The sequence below is a fragment of the Ceratotherium simum genome, chromosome 33 (assembly GCF_057802395.1).
Source record: "Ceratotherium simum simum isolate JZ-2026a chromosome 33, ASM5780239v1, whole genome shotgun sequence".
Lineage (NCBI taxonomy): Eukaryota > Metazoa > Chordata > Mammalia > Perissodactyla > Rhinocerotidae > Ceratotherium > Ceratotherium simum.
The window spans coordinates 15,817,328-15,832,520 of record NC_141932.1 but is presented as its reverse complement, the minus strand read 5'-3'; positions in this window follow the sequence as shown (position 1 = coordinate 15,832,520).

Here is a 15,193-nt window from a genome sequence, read left to right as displayed (position 1 = left end):
AGGGAAGCGAGCCTGGCAGGCAGGCTGTGAGCAGAGGAGAGACTTGCAGTGTCGCCCAGGACAAGATCTTACTGCAGTGGGGAGGGTCGCACCATCACCAGGTCCAGCTGGGGGGCCTTGGAAAAGGGTCTTTGGGACAAGATCCTGCTGTGAGGGAGGGTCTGGGGCCTGGTGTAGGTCAGGGGGTCAGGGAGGAGGCTGCAGAAGGAATGTGGCTGAGATGCTGTTGCTTGGTGAGTGTGTTTGTGTGGGGGTGCCCCAGGGGAGGGGATTCTGGGGGATCTGAAAGAGCTCCAGTAGGAGGGCGCTGTGAAGGTGAGAAGGGAAGGCATCTGGTGCCTGCAAGCCCAGGGAAGCTGACAGTGAGCCTCGAGGGGCCTCCACAGGCCTCAGGCCTCAAAACCAACGTGACAGGATCAAGTGGGCGCCGCTGATGGCAGACCCCTCCAGGCCCAGAAACCCCCCAAGTCCCTCAGGGCCACATTCATGATGATGGGGTGGGGAGGAGAGAGACACATCTCATGTCAGAAGGGGAGGCTGGGAGCCTTCCCCAGCAGGGGGGCCCCACGGGGCACAGCTGTGTAGAAACTTCACATGAGGAGGACACAGGGGTCGGGGAGACAACTGGAAGGGAAAGAGGTTTGCAAAGAACTTCAGGCGGCAATTCTGGGAAGTTACTATGTGAAGATGCAAACATCCAGTCAGATACACGTGGAGAACAGTGCTTTCATCCATCATCCATCCATCCATCCATCCATCCATCCTCCATCCATCCATCCATCCTTCCATCCATCCATCCTTCCATCCATCCATCCTTCCATCCTTCCATCCATCCTTCCATCCATCCATCCATCCTTCCATCCATCCATCCATCCTCCATCCATCCATCCATCCTTCCATCCATCCATCCTTCCATCCATCCTTCCATCCATCCATTTATTCATTCAGTGATCCCTGAGCATCTGCTTTGTGCTCAGCCCTGAGCTAGATGATCTGGGACACATGGTGACTTAGGCCCAGGCCCTGTCTTTCTGAGTCTTACTGTCCAGTGGAGAACACAGGCCACCCAGACACTGAAGACCTAGAGTGAGCAGGGCTGGATGGGATACACAGGGGTCAGAGGTGTCTAGCTGGAGGTGAGATTTTAAGAATGGGAGAGAACTGTGACTATTTCAGAGAGGCTGAGCCCTGGGATGGCAGATGGCAGGCAGGGAGAGGGGGCTGCAGGGGCGGTCACCATGTGGGCCTCCGTGAGGACTGTGGATTTTATTCTCAGTGCACTGGGAGCCCTGGATGGGACACAAGCAGAAGATGGAAGTGGTCATGAGACAGGTAGCTGGGTAGACATGAGCAGGGCATCGTGGCTGGAGACCTTGCTGTATCAGTGAAGCGTCTTGCTGGCATCATACAAGATGCAGATAAAGGGGAACTGAGACCTGCCTGACACCACTCCCAGAGTCTGAGGCCATCAACCATGAGGATAAAAATAACAGGTGCACAAACAGCACATACAAAGCCTCTTCTCTACACCTCTAGAGGACATGGAACTTTCTTTAATTCACCTACAAATTCCATATGCATTAGCCCCCCTTCCACGGGGGATGACTGCCATGACAGTTCCGGAGATTCCCCTTGAACAACAAGAACTCCCCCTCCCAACATGTGGGTGGGGGAAAAGCCATTATTGGCAGATAAACAGATAATGTTAATTCCCTTCTAACGGCCCAAATAAAATTCAAACTAACCCAAGACTCGGGGCTGATGCGCTCTCTGGCACTGCCCGCTCCTCGATTGGAGTGTATCTGACCTTTCCTCTACTGAATCTTTGCTTGCTTACTGTTCCCGGTGTGTCGGTGTCTGAATTCCTCACTTATGCTGACCAAGAACCTGGGCGACCTGACTCTCCAGTCCGGTTACAGTCAGACTTGTGGCACATCCTGGTGTCTGTCTGCTGTTAGCAGGGTGGACAGGAGACAGGAGACCAGGAAGGAGGCTGCTGTAGCAGAAACAGTTGTGCACGGCCGGCCCCGTGGCTTGGCGGTTGGGTGCGCGCGCCCTGCTACTGGTGGCCCGTGTTCAGTCCCAGGCGAGCACCGACGCACCGCTTCTCCGGCCATGCTGGGGCCACGTCCCACATGCAGCGACTAGAGGGATTTGCAGCTATGACACACAGCTATTTACTTGTGATTTGGGGAAAAAAAAGAAAAGAAAAAAAAAAGAAACAATTGTGCAGTTGCCAGAGTCCTGAATGTCAGAGTTCTCTCCATGGCGAGTGGGGGCAGCACACGCCCCACCCAGCCCCATCTCTCTCTGCTCTTTTAGCCTCCTGTCCCTACAGCTGCAGGTAGAGCAGTGGTTTCCAAACCTCTATTAGGTTGTAAAAAAATTGAGTAGTTCATAACTGTTATGGTTTTAAAATTTGAAAGTAAAAACAGATTAGAGAATAGAAGAGTGTGCACTACAGAGAATCTTATCCACTATTGTTGAAAGAAACTTTATTTGGACTGTGTGCGAGCCACAGAATGCTGTGACATCAGTTCTTCCTGGGGAGTGGAGGCCAAACAATTACTAAGCAGAGGGTCGGAGACGGCTCCAGCCACAGGCTCATCTCCTCCTTTTCCAAGAGCCACTGCCTTAAACTGCCCATCATGTCATCCAGGAAGGGGTCCAGCTGTCATTTGTTCCAGGTGTTTCCTGGGGAGCCTGCAGGCGGGCTCGGCACCCAGCCTGGTTGTCTCTGTTGTGAAGAGGGTGAGGTGGAGCCTGGAGTCAGGGTCAGAGAGAGGTGCCCGGTGCCCAGGGCAGCATTGGGGTTGGCGTCTCTGGGGAGGGAGGAGCCCAGCTGGAGTCTGGAGCCTGGTGTCTCAGGGTGGCTGAGTCAGGCTCTGAGGCAGGAATGTGGAGGGAGAGGGGACAGGGCAGAGGGGTCAGAGGCTGTGCTGGAGGGCAGTGGCTGGTCCTGAGATGTGTGGACACTGAGAGCCACTACTCAACAGCATTGAGGCCTTGGGGTCAGGCAGCCCTGGGTTCGAATCCTGCCTCTACCCCTCCTCAAAGTGTCAAAAACACCCCTTTACAGATATCTCTGTACAACTCTCTGTAACCAAGAGGGAGGCGCCCTTCTGGATGTTTGTCTCTGACAGCTTTCAAGCCCCAAGCTCTCCCTTCAGCCTCTCTCTCTGGCCAGCTCTGAGAGTCTGCAGGCTCCCTCCTTTCACCCCTACAGGAAGTTCAAACCCCAGTAAACAAGACTTGCCCAACTCCTAGCCAAAAGAAAAGCCAAAGCTGATGACCTCGCTTCTCTCTGGATGAAACCCGAGCCTTCTCCTTAGGGAATCCTACTGCTGTCTCCTGTGTGTTAATAAACTTTATTTCATGTACATTAGTTCCCCTATGTCATTCCTCCTGATCACCATATACATTCCTGCTCGAGAGACTGTTCTGCATCCAGCAGGGATCCCTAGGCACCACAAATCACCACCACCAACAGCAAAAATGCTACAGTCAGCTGCCTCTGCACTGCCCAGTCTCGTTGTCACTGTCTGGGGACCTGTCTGCTGCCTCTAGTGGACTTAAAACTCTGTGACACCGGGGAGTAACCCTGCCATGGCCACAGCCATGTGCCCCGCTGTTGGAGATTCTGTCTCCTCCAGAGACAAGAGGACACTCAGGTTCTCATGGGAAATCAGAGACACAGAAACCCCATTGGTTGAATTCTCTCTGCCCAGTTTCCTCTATGTAGGGAAGATCCTGGCATGAGACCCTTCTGCGGGTTACAGACACAGGACTCAGTCACCAAGCACCCAGCCAGTAGCCTCCATCAGTCCTGGAACCAGCCCTCTGGAAAGGACGAGCAGGCCCTGGTGTCAGGCACCCCTATCAAACCCCAAGTAAGACGTTCCCACAGCTCCTGGGCGGTGCTGGGAGATCTGTGCTTCTGGAATGTGAAAGACAGAAGGAAATTGGTGTTTCCTCCCCTCACAGGTTTTCCCACAGTCTTCCCCTTTGACCCAGGAGCTAAATAGGCTGAAACCCCCTCCTGGCAGCACTGGGGTGTTATTTCCGTCGTCCTGAGGGAGCCCCTCCAGGGGACAGGCAGGGACATGGAGGAATTTCAGCTGTGCAGGGAGGAGGTCAACTATGCAGGACGGGGACTGCTCGGTGCCACAGGCCCTGTCTCGTGCTTGCTGATGGGGTGAGGGCAGGGTGGTTTTCGCTCGTCCTGCTTTCTTCGCGTTTCAGGCCTGATTCCTGTTTCCTGCAACAGGGCTTTCCGTGGCCACCACCTGGACGCTCACACCAGATTCATCCCCTGATTAACATGCTCAGCAGCACTCGCAGCAAACAGACACCACACAACCCAATAGAAGTAGGAGGGGCTTTAGAACAGAGAATGAGAGGCTGATAAATTCCCTGGTAGGGCCAGACACGCTCCACGCTGTGACTCCAGACGCGCCCCATACAACACTGTCAGACCAGAAAAGTTTAATGTTTGTGATTAAAAAAAAAACTGAAATCTAGAGTGACGTCAGCATCATGGCAGAGTGAGCTTTCCTGTACTCTTACCCCAATAAGATACAACAAAAGGGACAGTCACACTCCAACAAGGGACTCTTACACAGCAAAAAGGAAGATTGGAAATACTCACACTGCTGCACATCTGAGAGTGATGTGCTGGGCCCCCCGGAGAAAGTAGGGAGAGGTAAGGAGAAATGCTTTCCCTCCCCATCAGACTGGCCATTCAGATCTGCCTGGCTCCCAGAGAGAGGGGAGGGACGGTCCTCTGAGGGGAAACTACAGCTCTTTGCGCTCTCTCAGCCGGTGGGAAACCCCACACAGAGGACTCAGAATTGCTGCAGGGGTGCCATCAACATCTGAGCACCCCAGGAGAGCAGACAACGAGGGGTGAGCAAGAAGGCTTCCACTCCAGGGACCCAGCCAGCAAAAGAGAGAGCCCCTCTCCCCCCGACATGCCCAACACTGCAGCTCAGCCGACCAGAAAGAGCGGCTGGTGTGGATCACCGGTGGCTCAGGTTACACAGCCCTTAACTCCCACACAGTGGTGGCAGGTAGAAAATGCAACCAGATATTTCCAGGATGAGGAAAAACAAATCAAATACAGGAACCACAATGCAAAGGTACATTAAATTGCCAGACCAGAAGGAAAATGACAAGCACCCAGCAATCAACCCTGAAGGCACAAAAATCCATAACCTAAACGACAGAGAATTCAAAATAGCTATCTTAAAAACACTCAACAAAATACAAGAAAACACAGATAAACAAGTCAACGAGATAAGGAGTTTTTTCACAAAAGAGATTGAAATCATAAAGAAAAACCAATCAGTATTGATGGAGATGAAGAACACAATGGAGGAAATAAAGGAGAATCTGGACTCTTTAAAGAACAGAGCTGACAATATGGAGCAAAGAATTAGCATTATAGAGGATAGGAATACAGATGTGCTCCAGATGGAGGAGGAGAGAGAACTAAGACTAAAAAGAAATGAAGAAAGTCTCCAAGAAATTTCCAACTCAATTAGGAAGTGTAACATAAGAATTATAGGTATTCCTGAGGGAAAGGAGAGGGAAAGAGGAACAGAGAGCCTATTCAAGGAAATAATAGCTGAGAACTTCCCAAATCTGGGGAAGGAGGAGGGAATACCAGTAAGTGAAGCCAATAGGTTGCCTAAATATGTCAACAGGCAAAGGCCCACTCCACAGCATATGGTAGTAAGGCTGGCTAAACTCAATGACAAAGAAACAATATTAAGGGCGGCTAGACAGAAACAAAAAATAATGTACAAAGGAACTCCCATCAGGCTCTTAGAAGATTTCTCAACAGAAACTTTACAGGCTAGGAGAGACTGGAACAATATATTAAAAATACTGAAAGACAAAAACTTTCAGCCAAGAATACTCTATCCAGCAAAAACATCCTTCAAATATGATGGAGAAATAATAACATTCCAAGATAAACAGAAGCTAAGGGAGTTCATGGCCATGAGACCCCCACCACAAGAAATGCTCAAGAAGACACCCCTCAGGCCTGCAGAAAAGAAGAGAAAGGGAATACAAAGCTTGGAGCAAGGAGAAAAATAGGTAGACAAAATCAGAAAAAGAGTAGATCTTTACCAGAATAGGTGAGCAACCACTTAAATACCAAAATCAAAGATCAAAGGAAGGAATTCAATAAAAATAAATGTAACATCATCACTGTAAACACACCCCCACAGCACAGGATAGAATAAGTTGTGACAAGAATAACTTAGAAGGGGAAGAGGAAAGAGATCGAATTGACTTAGTATAAGAAAATAAGAGACCATCAGATAATGGACTATCTCATACACAAGATTTTTTTATACAAACCTCATGGTAACCACTAAACAAATAGTCAGAACAAAATCACATATGATAAATAAAGAGAAAACTACAAGAGTCATAAGACAGAACAACCAAACTGAATTGGCAGTCCAAAACACATGGGACAAGAAACAAAGGAAATGCAAAAGAACCAGAAAATAAGTGACAAAACAGCAACATTAAGCCCTCATATAGCAATACTCTAAATGTAAATGGATTGAACTCTACAATGAAAAGATACAGAGTGGCAGGATGGATTAAAAAGCAAGACCCAACAATATTCTGCCTCCAGGAAACACATCTCAGCTCTAAAGACAAGCACAGGCTCAGAGTGAAAGGATGGAAGACAATACTTCAAGCTAATGGCAAACAAAAGAAAGCAGGTGTTGCCATACTCATATCAGACAAAGTAGACTTCAAGGTAAAACAGCTTAAGAAAGAGAAAGAAGGGAAATATATAATGATAAAAGGGACACTCCACCAAGAAGACATATCAATTATAAATATATATGCAGCCAACATAGGTGCATATAGGAGCTCCAAAGTACATAAAGCAACTATTAACAAACCTAAAAGGAGATATTAACAACAACACAATAATAGTAGGGGATCTTAATACCCCACTTACATCAATGGATAGATCATCCAGACAAAAAGTCAATAAAGAAACAGTGGACTTAAATGAAAAACTGGAAGAGATGGACCTAGTAGACATACACAGAGCACTCCATCCAAAAACAGCTGACTGCACATTCTTCTCAAGCATGCATGGAACATTCTCAAGGATAGACCATATGTTGGGAAACAAAGCAAGCCTCAATAAATATAAGAAGACTGACATCATAACAAGCATCTTTTCAGACCATAATGCTATGTAACTGGAAATCAACTACAAGAAAAAAACTGGGAAAGTGACAAAGATGTGGAGATTAAACAACATGCTACTGAACAACCAATGGATCATTGATGAAATTAAAGGAGAAATCAAAAAATATCTGGAAAGAGACGAAAATGAAATTATGCCATACCAACTCATGTGGGATTCAGTAAAAGTGATCCTGAGAGGGACACTCATAGTGTTACAAGCCCACCTTAACAAACAAGAAAAAGCCCAAATAAACAACCTTAAATTACACCTAACAGAACTAGAAAAAGAAGAACACACACCCACAAAGCCCAAAGTCAGCAGAAGGAGAGAAATAATAAAAATCAGAGCAGAAATAAATGAAAGTGAGACCAAAAAAAAAAAAAAGTAGAAAGGATTAAAGAAACAAAGAGTTGGTTCTCTGAGAAGATAAACAAAATTGACAAACCCTTAGCCAGACTTACTACGAAAAAAACAGAAAAGGCTCAAATAAATAAAATTAGAAATGAGGGACCAGCCCCATGGCTTAGTGATTAAGCACACATGCTCGGCTACTGGCGGCCCGGGTTCAGATCCCGGGCGCGCACCGATGCAGGCTTGTCCGGCCATGCTGAGGTGGCGTCCCACATACAGCAACTAGAAAGATGTGCAACTATGACATACAACTGTCTACTGGGGCCTTGGGGAGAAAAAGGGAAAAAAAGGAGGAGGATTGGCAATAGATGTTAGCTCAGGGCTGGTCTTCCTCAGCAAAAAAGAGGAGGACTGGCATGGGTGTTAGCTCAGGGCTGATCTCCCTCAGAAAAAAAAAAAAAGATGCAATCCTGTAACTATTGTATGATTTTGTTTGTTTGTTTGTTTTTGTGAGTAGATCAGCCCTGTGCTAACATCTACCAATCCTCCTCTTTTTTTGCTGAGGAAGACTGGCCCTGGGCTAACATCCATGCCCATCTTCCTCCACTTTATATGGGATGCTGCCACAGCATGGCTTGCCAAGCAGTGTGTCAGTGCACGGCTGGGATCCGAACTAGTGAACCCCAGGCTGCCGCAGCAGAGCACATGCACTTAACCGCTTGTGCCACTGGGCTGGCCCCTGTAACTATTGTTTGAAGTAAAATTGTAAAAAAAAACAAAAGTTACTACTTTAAAAAATAAATAAATAAATAAAATTAGAAATGAAAGAGGAGAAATTACAACAAATACCACGGTAATACAAAGGATTATAAGAGAATACTATGAGAAACCATATGCCAACAAATTAGACAATCTAGAAGAAATGGATAAATTCTTAGACTCATACAACCTCCCAAAACTGAACCAAGAAGAAATAGAGAATCTGAATAGACCAATCACAGGTAAAGAGATTGAAACAGTAATCAAAAGTCTCCCCAAAAATAGAAGTCCAGGACCAGATGGCTTCTCCAGTGAATTTTACCAAACATTCAAAGAAGATTTAATACCCATCCTTTTCAAACTATTCCAAAATATAGAGGAAGATGGAACACTTCCTAACTCATTCTACGAGGCCAACATCACCCTGATACCAAAGCCAGACAAAGACAATACAAAGAAGGAAAATTAGAGGCCAGTATCACTGATGAACATAGATGCAAAAATCCACAACAAAATATTGGCAAACCAAATACAGCAACACATGAAAAAGATCATACAGCATGATCAAGTGGGATTTATATCAGGGATGCAGGGATGGTTCAACATCCACAAATCAATCAACGTGATACACCATATCAACAAAATGAAGAATAAAAACCACATGGTCATCTCAGTAGACACAGAAAAGGCATTTGACAAGATCCAACATCCATTTATCAAAAAAACTCTCAACAAAATGGGTATAGAAGGAAAGTACCTCGATGTAATAAAGGCTATTTATGACAAACCCACAGCCAACATCTACTCAACCAGGAAAGGCTGAAAGCCATTCCTCTGAGAAGAGGAATGAGACAAGGCTGCCCACTCTCACCACTCTTATTCAACATAGTACTGGAGGTTTTGGCCAGAGCTATTAGGCAAGAAAAAGGAATAAAAGAAATCCAACTAGGCAATGAAGAAGTGAAAATCGCACTATTTGCAGACAACGTGATTTTATATATAGAAAACCCTAAAGAATCTATTGGAAAACTATTAGAAATAATCAACAACTACAGCAAAGTCCCAGGGTACAAAATCAGTCTACAAAAATCAGTTGCATTTCTGTACGTTAATAACGAACTAACAGAAAGAGAGCTCAAAAAAATAATACCATTTACAATTCGGGCTGGCCTGGTGGCTTAGTGGTTAAGTGTGCGCACTCCGCTACTGGCAGCCCAGGTTCAGATCCCGGGTGCACACCAACGCACCGCTTCTCCGGCCATGCTGAGGCCGTGTCCCACATACAGCAACTAGAAGGGTGTGCAACTATGACATACAACTATCTACTGGGGCTTTGGGGGGAAAAAAAAAGGAGGAGGATTGGCAATAGATGTTAGCTCAGAGCCAGTATTCCTCATCAAAAAGAGGAGGATAAGCATGGATGTTAGCTCAGAGCTGATTTTCCTCACACACACAAAAAATACAATTGCATCAAAAAGAATAAAATATATAGGAACAAATCTTACCAAGGAGGTGAAAGACCTATACAATGAAAACTACAAGACATTATTGAAAGAAATCGATGATGACATAAAGAAATGGAAAGACATCTCATGCACATGGATTGGAAGAATAAACATAGTTAAAATGTCTATATTACCTAAAGCAATCTACAGATTCTATGCAATCCCAATCAGAATACCAATGACATTCTTCACGGAAATAGAAAAAAGAATATTAAAATTCATATGGGGCAACAAAAGACCCCGAATAGCTAAAGCAATCCTCAGAAAAAAGAACAAAACTAGAGGAATCACAATCCCTGACTTCAAAACATACTACAAAGCAACAGTAATCAAAACAGCATGGTACTGGTACAAAAACAGACACAGAGATCAAAGGAACAGAATTGAAAGCCCAGAAATAAAACCACACATATACGGACAGCTAATTTTTGACAAAGGAGCTAAGAACATACAATGGAGAAAGGAAAGTCTCTTCAATAAATCGTGTTGGGAAAACTGGACAGCCACACACTAAAGAATGAAACCAGACCAGTTCCTTTCACCATACAGAAAAATTAACTCAAAATGGATCAAAGACCTGAAAGTGAGACCTGAAACTATAAAACTCATAGAAGAAAATATAGGCAACACATTATTTGACATTGGTCATAAAGGAATCTTTTTGGATGCCATGCCTACTCAGACTAGGGAAACTAAGAAAAAATAAGCAAATGGGACTTTATCAGATTAAAGACCTTCTACAAGACAAATGAAAGCAGGATCAAAACGAATAGACAAGCCATCAGCTGGGAGAAATTATTTGCAAAACATATATCTGACAAGGGGTTAATCTCCATAATATATAAAGAACTCAAACAACTGAACAACAAAATCAAACAACCCGATCAAAAAATGGGCAGAGGAAATGAACAGACACTTCTCCAAAGAAGATACACAGATGGCCAATAGGCACATGAAAAGATGTTCAACATCGCTAATCACCAGGGAAATGCAAATCAAAACAACACTAAGGTATCACCTCATGCCCATTAGAGTGGCTATAATCACCAAGACAAAAAACAACAAATGTTGGAGAGGACGTGTAGAAACAGGAACCCTCGTACACAGCTGGTGGGAATGCAAACTGGTGCAGCCTCTATGGAAAACAGTATGGAGATTCCCCAAAAAATTAAAAATAGAAATACTCTATGATCCAACTGTCCTGCTACTGGGAATCTATCCAAGGAACCTGAAATCAACAATCCAAAGAGGCTTATGCACCCCTATGTTCACTGCAGCATTATTCACTACAGCCAACAAATGGAAGCAACCCGCGTCCCTCAACTGATGATTGGATCAAGAAGATGTGGTATATATATACAATGGAATACTACTCAGCCACAAAGAAGACAAAATCATCCCATTTGCAACAAGATGGATGGACCTGGAGGGTATTATGTTCAGTGAAATAAGCCAGAAAGAGAAAGACAAACACTGTATGATCTCACTCATGTGGAATATAAACCAACACATGGACAGAGAAAACTGTATTATGGTTACCAGGAGCAATGGGACAAGGGGTGGGCACAAGGGGTGAAGGGAGACATGTATATGGTGCTTGACAAACAAAAATGTACGACCGCGACCAAAATTTCACACTGTTATAAACTATTAAGACATCAATAAAAAAAAACAAAAAAACTGGATTCTACCCAGAAAAACACAGAGCAGTTTCCACGTACATGAGTCATCCCACCTTCCTGTGTGGACGGGAAAAGCACAATTACATCACATATGAGAAGAGGATGCACCACGTGGGAGCGCTGGGGTGACTGGGTGTCCCATCATTGGGCACATGTCTTGGAAGGGACCACATTATGCACAAGTTCAGATGACTTCCACGATCTCTATAACCTGAGCTCAGTCCCAGGGCTGTGCAAAGAGAGACTCCAACTCCTCCTCCCAGAGGAGCATAAGGAGATACAATCAGGAGGCAACAGTGATGCAGGAAAACACAGGCAGATGGTGACCTTGAGGTTTCACCCAAAATCCTCTCAGGCCTGTAGGTAGGCTTGGGACTCACCATCCTAAGTGCCATGACTGGACATCCAGCACATTCCCTCACCATCCAAGGGCATATTATGTTTATGAAAGAGTATATACTAATGCAGGTTGTTGGCAGGTCCCCAATAATATTCAAGGAGAGAAAATTTATACCCATAAAAATTGCATCTGGCCAGAAAATGACTGGCAGGAGTAGTGTGGTCCTTGTCCCCTCAGAAGGGGAGGAACCGGCAGGGGGCGGGGAAGCTGAGAGGGGAGGGGAGGGCAGGGAGCGATGTACACACACCAGATACAGAGCAAGAGAAATGGAGACAGGGGCTGATGGTCAAAAGACTCACCACCAGTGGGATCTATAGGGACTTGACAGTCTGGGAATCAATAACCCAGGACTAATGCCACTAGAGGGAAGTCGTGCCAACTGGACAAGAAAGAGGAGCCAAAGAGCAGTCAGGCATCTAGGACTCAGCCTAACAGCTGGGTTGCAGGGTTACTCCCTGGGGGAGAGAGGAGGTCATCACAGAGAACTTCCTGCCCTTGGAGTGAAGATCAGGAGACTACAGAGCATGTCGAAGACTGAAGTTCAGGTGAGAGGACAGACGTGGACAAGTTAATCATGACTGCTTACATCACCAATGGGTTACATGTCAGTACTTTCTTGGCCATAACAGGAAAATAGAAGACAGAATATTTTATTTTATTCTTATAGCACAAAGAACTATTTGCACAACATCAAGTGACTTTTTTAATGAAACAAAGCTGTTCTTCCAGAAGAACTGAATAAATGGGAAGATTTCCCAGGGAGATGGATTAGAAAATTTATTATTGTTTAGATGGCAATGCTCTCTCAAATGGATCTAAAGAGTCAACATTATCCTTATAAAAACCCAACCACTCTTTCTGTAGAAATTGACAACCAGAACCTAAAATTCATGATAGACTAGGAGCCCAGAGTAGTCAATACAATCTTGACAAAGAAGAAAATACTTGGAGGACTCACACCTCCTGGTTTCCAAGCTCATGACTAAGCTACAGTAATCAGGACAGTGTGGTCCTGGCAGAAGGATAGACATATATTTCCAGGGAATATAATTGAGACACCATGGATAAACTCTTACTTTTATGCTCAACTGATGGTCAAAGGTGACAAGACAATTCAATAGAGGAAAGAATAGTGTTTTCGACAACTTGATATCCACATGCAAAACAATGATGTGGACTTGTACCTCACATCATGTTAAAAATTAACCCAAAATGTATCAAAGAAATAAATGTAAGATCTAAAACTATGAAACTCATAGAAGAAAACATAGGCAGTACGCTCTTTGACATTGGTCTTAGCAACATATTTTCAAGCACCATGTCTGACCGGGCAAGAGAAACAACAGAAAAAATAAATAAATGGGACTACATCAAACTAAAAAGCTTCTTCACAGCAAAGGAAACAATCAACAAAACGAAAAGACAACCTAACAATTGGGAGAAGATATTTGCCAACCATACATCTGATAAGGGGTCAATGTCCAAAATATATAAAGATCTCATGCATCTCAACAACAAAAAAACTAACAACTCAATTGAAAAATGGTCAAAAGACCTGAACAGACATTTCTCCAAAGAAGATATACAGATGGCCAACAGGCACATGAAAAGATGTTCAACATCATTAACCATCAGGGAAATGCAAATCAAAACTACAATGAGATACCTCACGCTTGTCAGAATGGCTATAACTAACAAGACAGGAAACAACATGTGTTGGAGAGGATGTGGAGAGAAGGGAACTCTCATACACTGCTGGTTGGAGTGCAAACTGGTGCAGCCACTATGGAAAACAGTACGGAGATTTCTCAAAAAATTAAGGATAGAACTACCATATGATCCAGCTATTCCACTGCTGGGTATTTATCCAGAGAACTTGAAAACACCAATGCATAAAGATACCTGCACCCCGTGTTCACTGCAGCATTATTCACAATGGCCAAGACTTGGAAGCAACCTAAGTGCCCATCAAGGGACGAATAGATAAAGAGGAATGGAATACTATGGAATACTACTCAGCCATAAGAAATCATGAAATCCGGCCATTTGTGACAACATGGATGGACATTGAGAGTATTATGTAAAGTGAAATAAGTCAGAGGGAGAAGGTCAAATACTGTATGATCTCACTCATTAATTAGTAGACAATAACAACAACAAACAAAAACATAGACAGAGATTGGATTGATTGTTACAAGAGGGGAAGGGGGGAGGGAGGAGGGCAAAAGGGATAATTAGGCACATGTGTGGGGTGATGGGTTGTAATTAGTATTTGGGTGGTGAACATGCTGTAATCCATGCAGAAATAGAAGTATAATGATGTACACCTGAAATTTATACAATGTTATAAACCAATGTTACTGCAATAGACAAAATAAAATAAAATAAAATAAAAGAATATCATCTTCTTCCTTTTTCATGGCCTTGTAGCTAAAAGTTACCCAAATTTGGAGAACGTAACCCAGGGGGCTAGAAGTGGGGATCAATTTAGTGTTCCCCATAGCTGACTTACACACAAGACAAATGCACCAACACAAAAGTAAAATCTGACTCCGGACAAATGCAAAACCAAAAGTAGACCCAAGTCCAATGCATTTCTCCACTCCAAGAAAGCATTTCACTGAGCGTGCCCGACACCAGCGGGAAGGAGGGAGCAGCTGGAGAAGGGCCCTGGGCAAAGAAGCCCGGGCAGCTGCAGGGGACCACTGATCGCTCGAACTCTCACTGGGGCCAGCCATCCACGGGCACAAGACTCTGAGCTGTCTCGCCAAAATTGATACTGAACCTTTTAATTTCAAGTTTATGTGCGTGATGTGCAATAAGCCAATCACATCAGTGCTTGGAGATGTAGAAAGCTTTGCTTGAATTGGCCAAAACAAGAAGGTGAGTGGAAGGGGTCTCTCAAATCTACCTTAACGAGAGAAGAAAGCAGCAGGGGGTTTTATGGAGCTAAGGGGCTTGGCAGGAGGAGTTTCAGAGAAACAAAGGGGTCACTCCCAATGAACCCCTGGGAAATCCGACTTCTGGACATCAAGGGCAGCTGATTATCTGGTGATGGTAACTTTCTTGAAGGCATTCTCCTTCTTCTGCAAAACAAGCTCATAAATACTTGTGACTCTTGAGTCACCCCTCAGGTTAAACAAGAAAACAGCAAACTGACAAGATTCACTTCTTGTCATAACAAGGTGGAAAGCTAATCATATGGAATATTTACAGTAACCCGCAGGTACCCAGCTTCATATCGATTCCCTCTCCATCTTTTTTG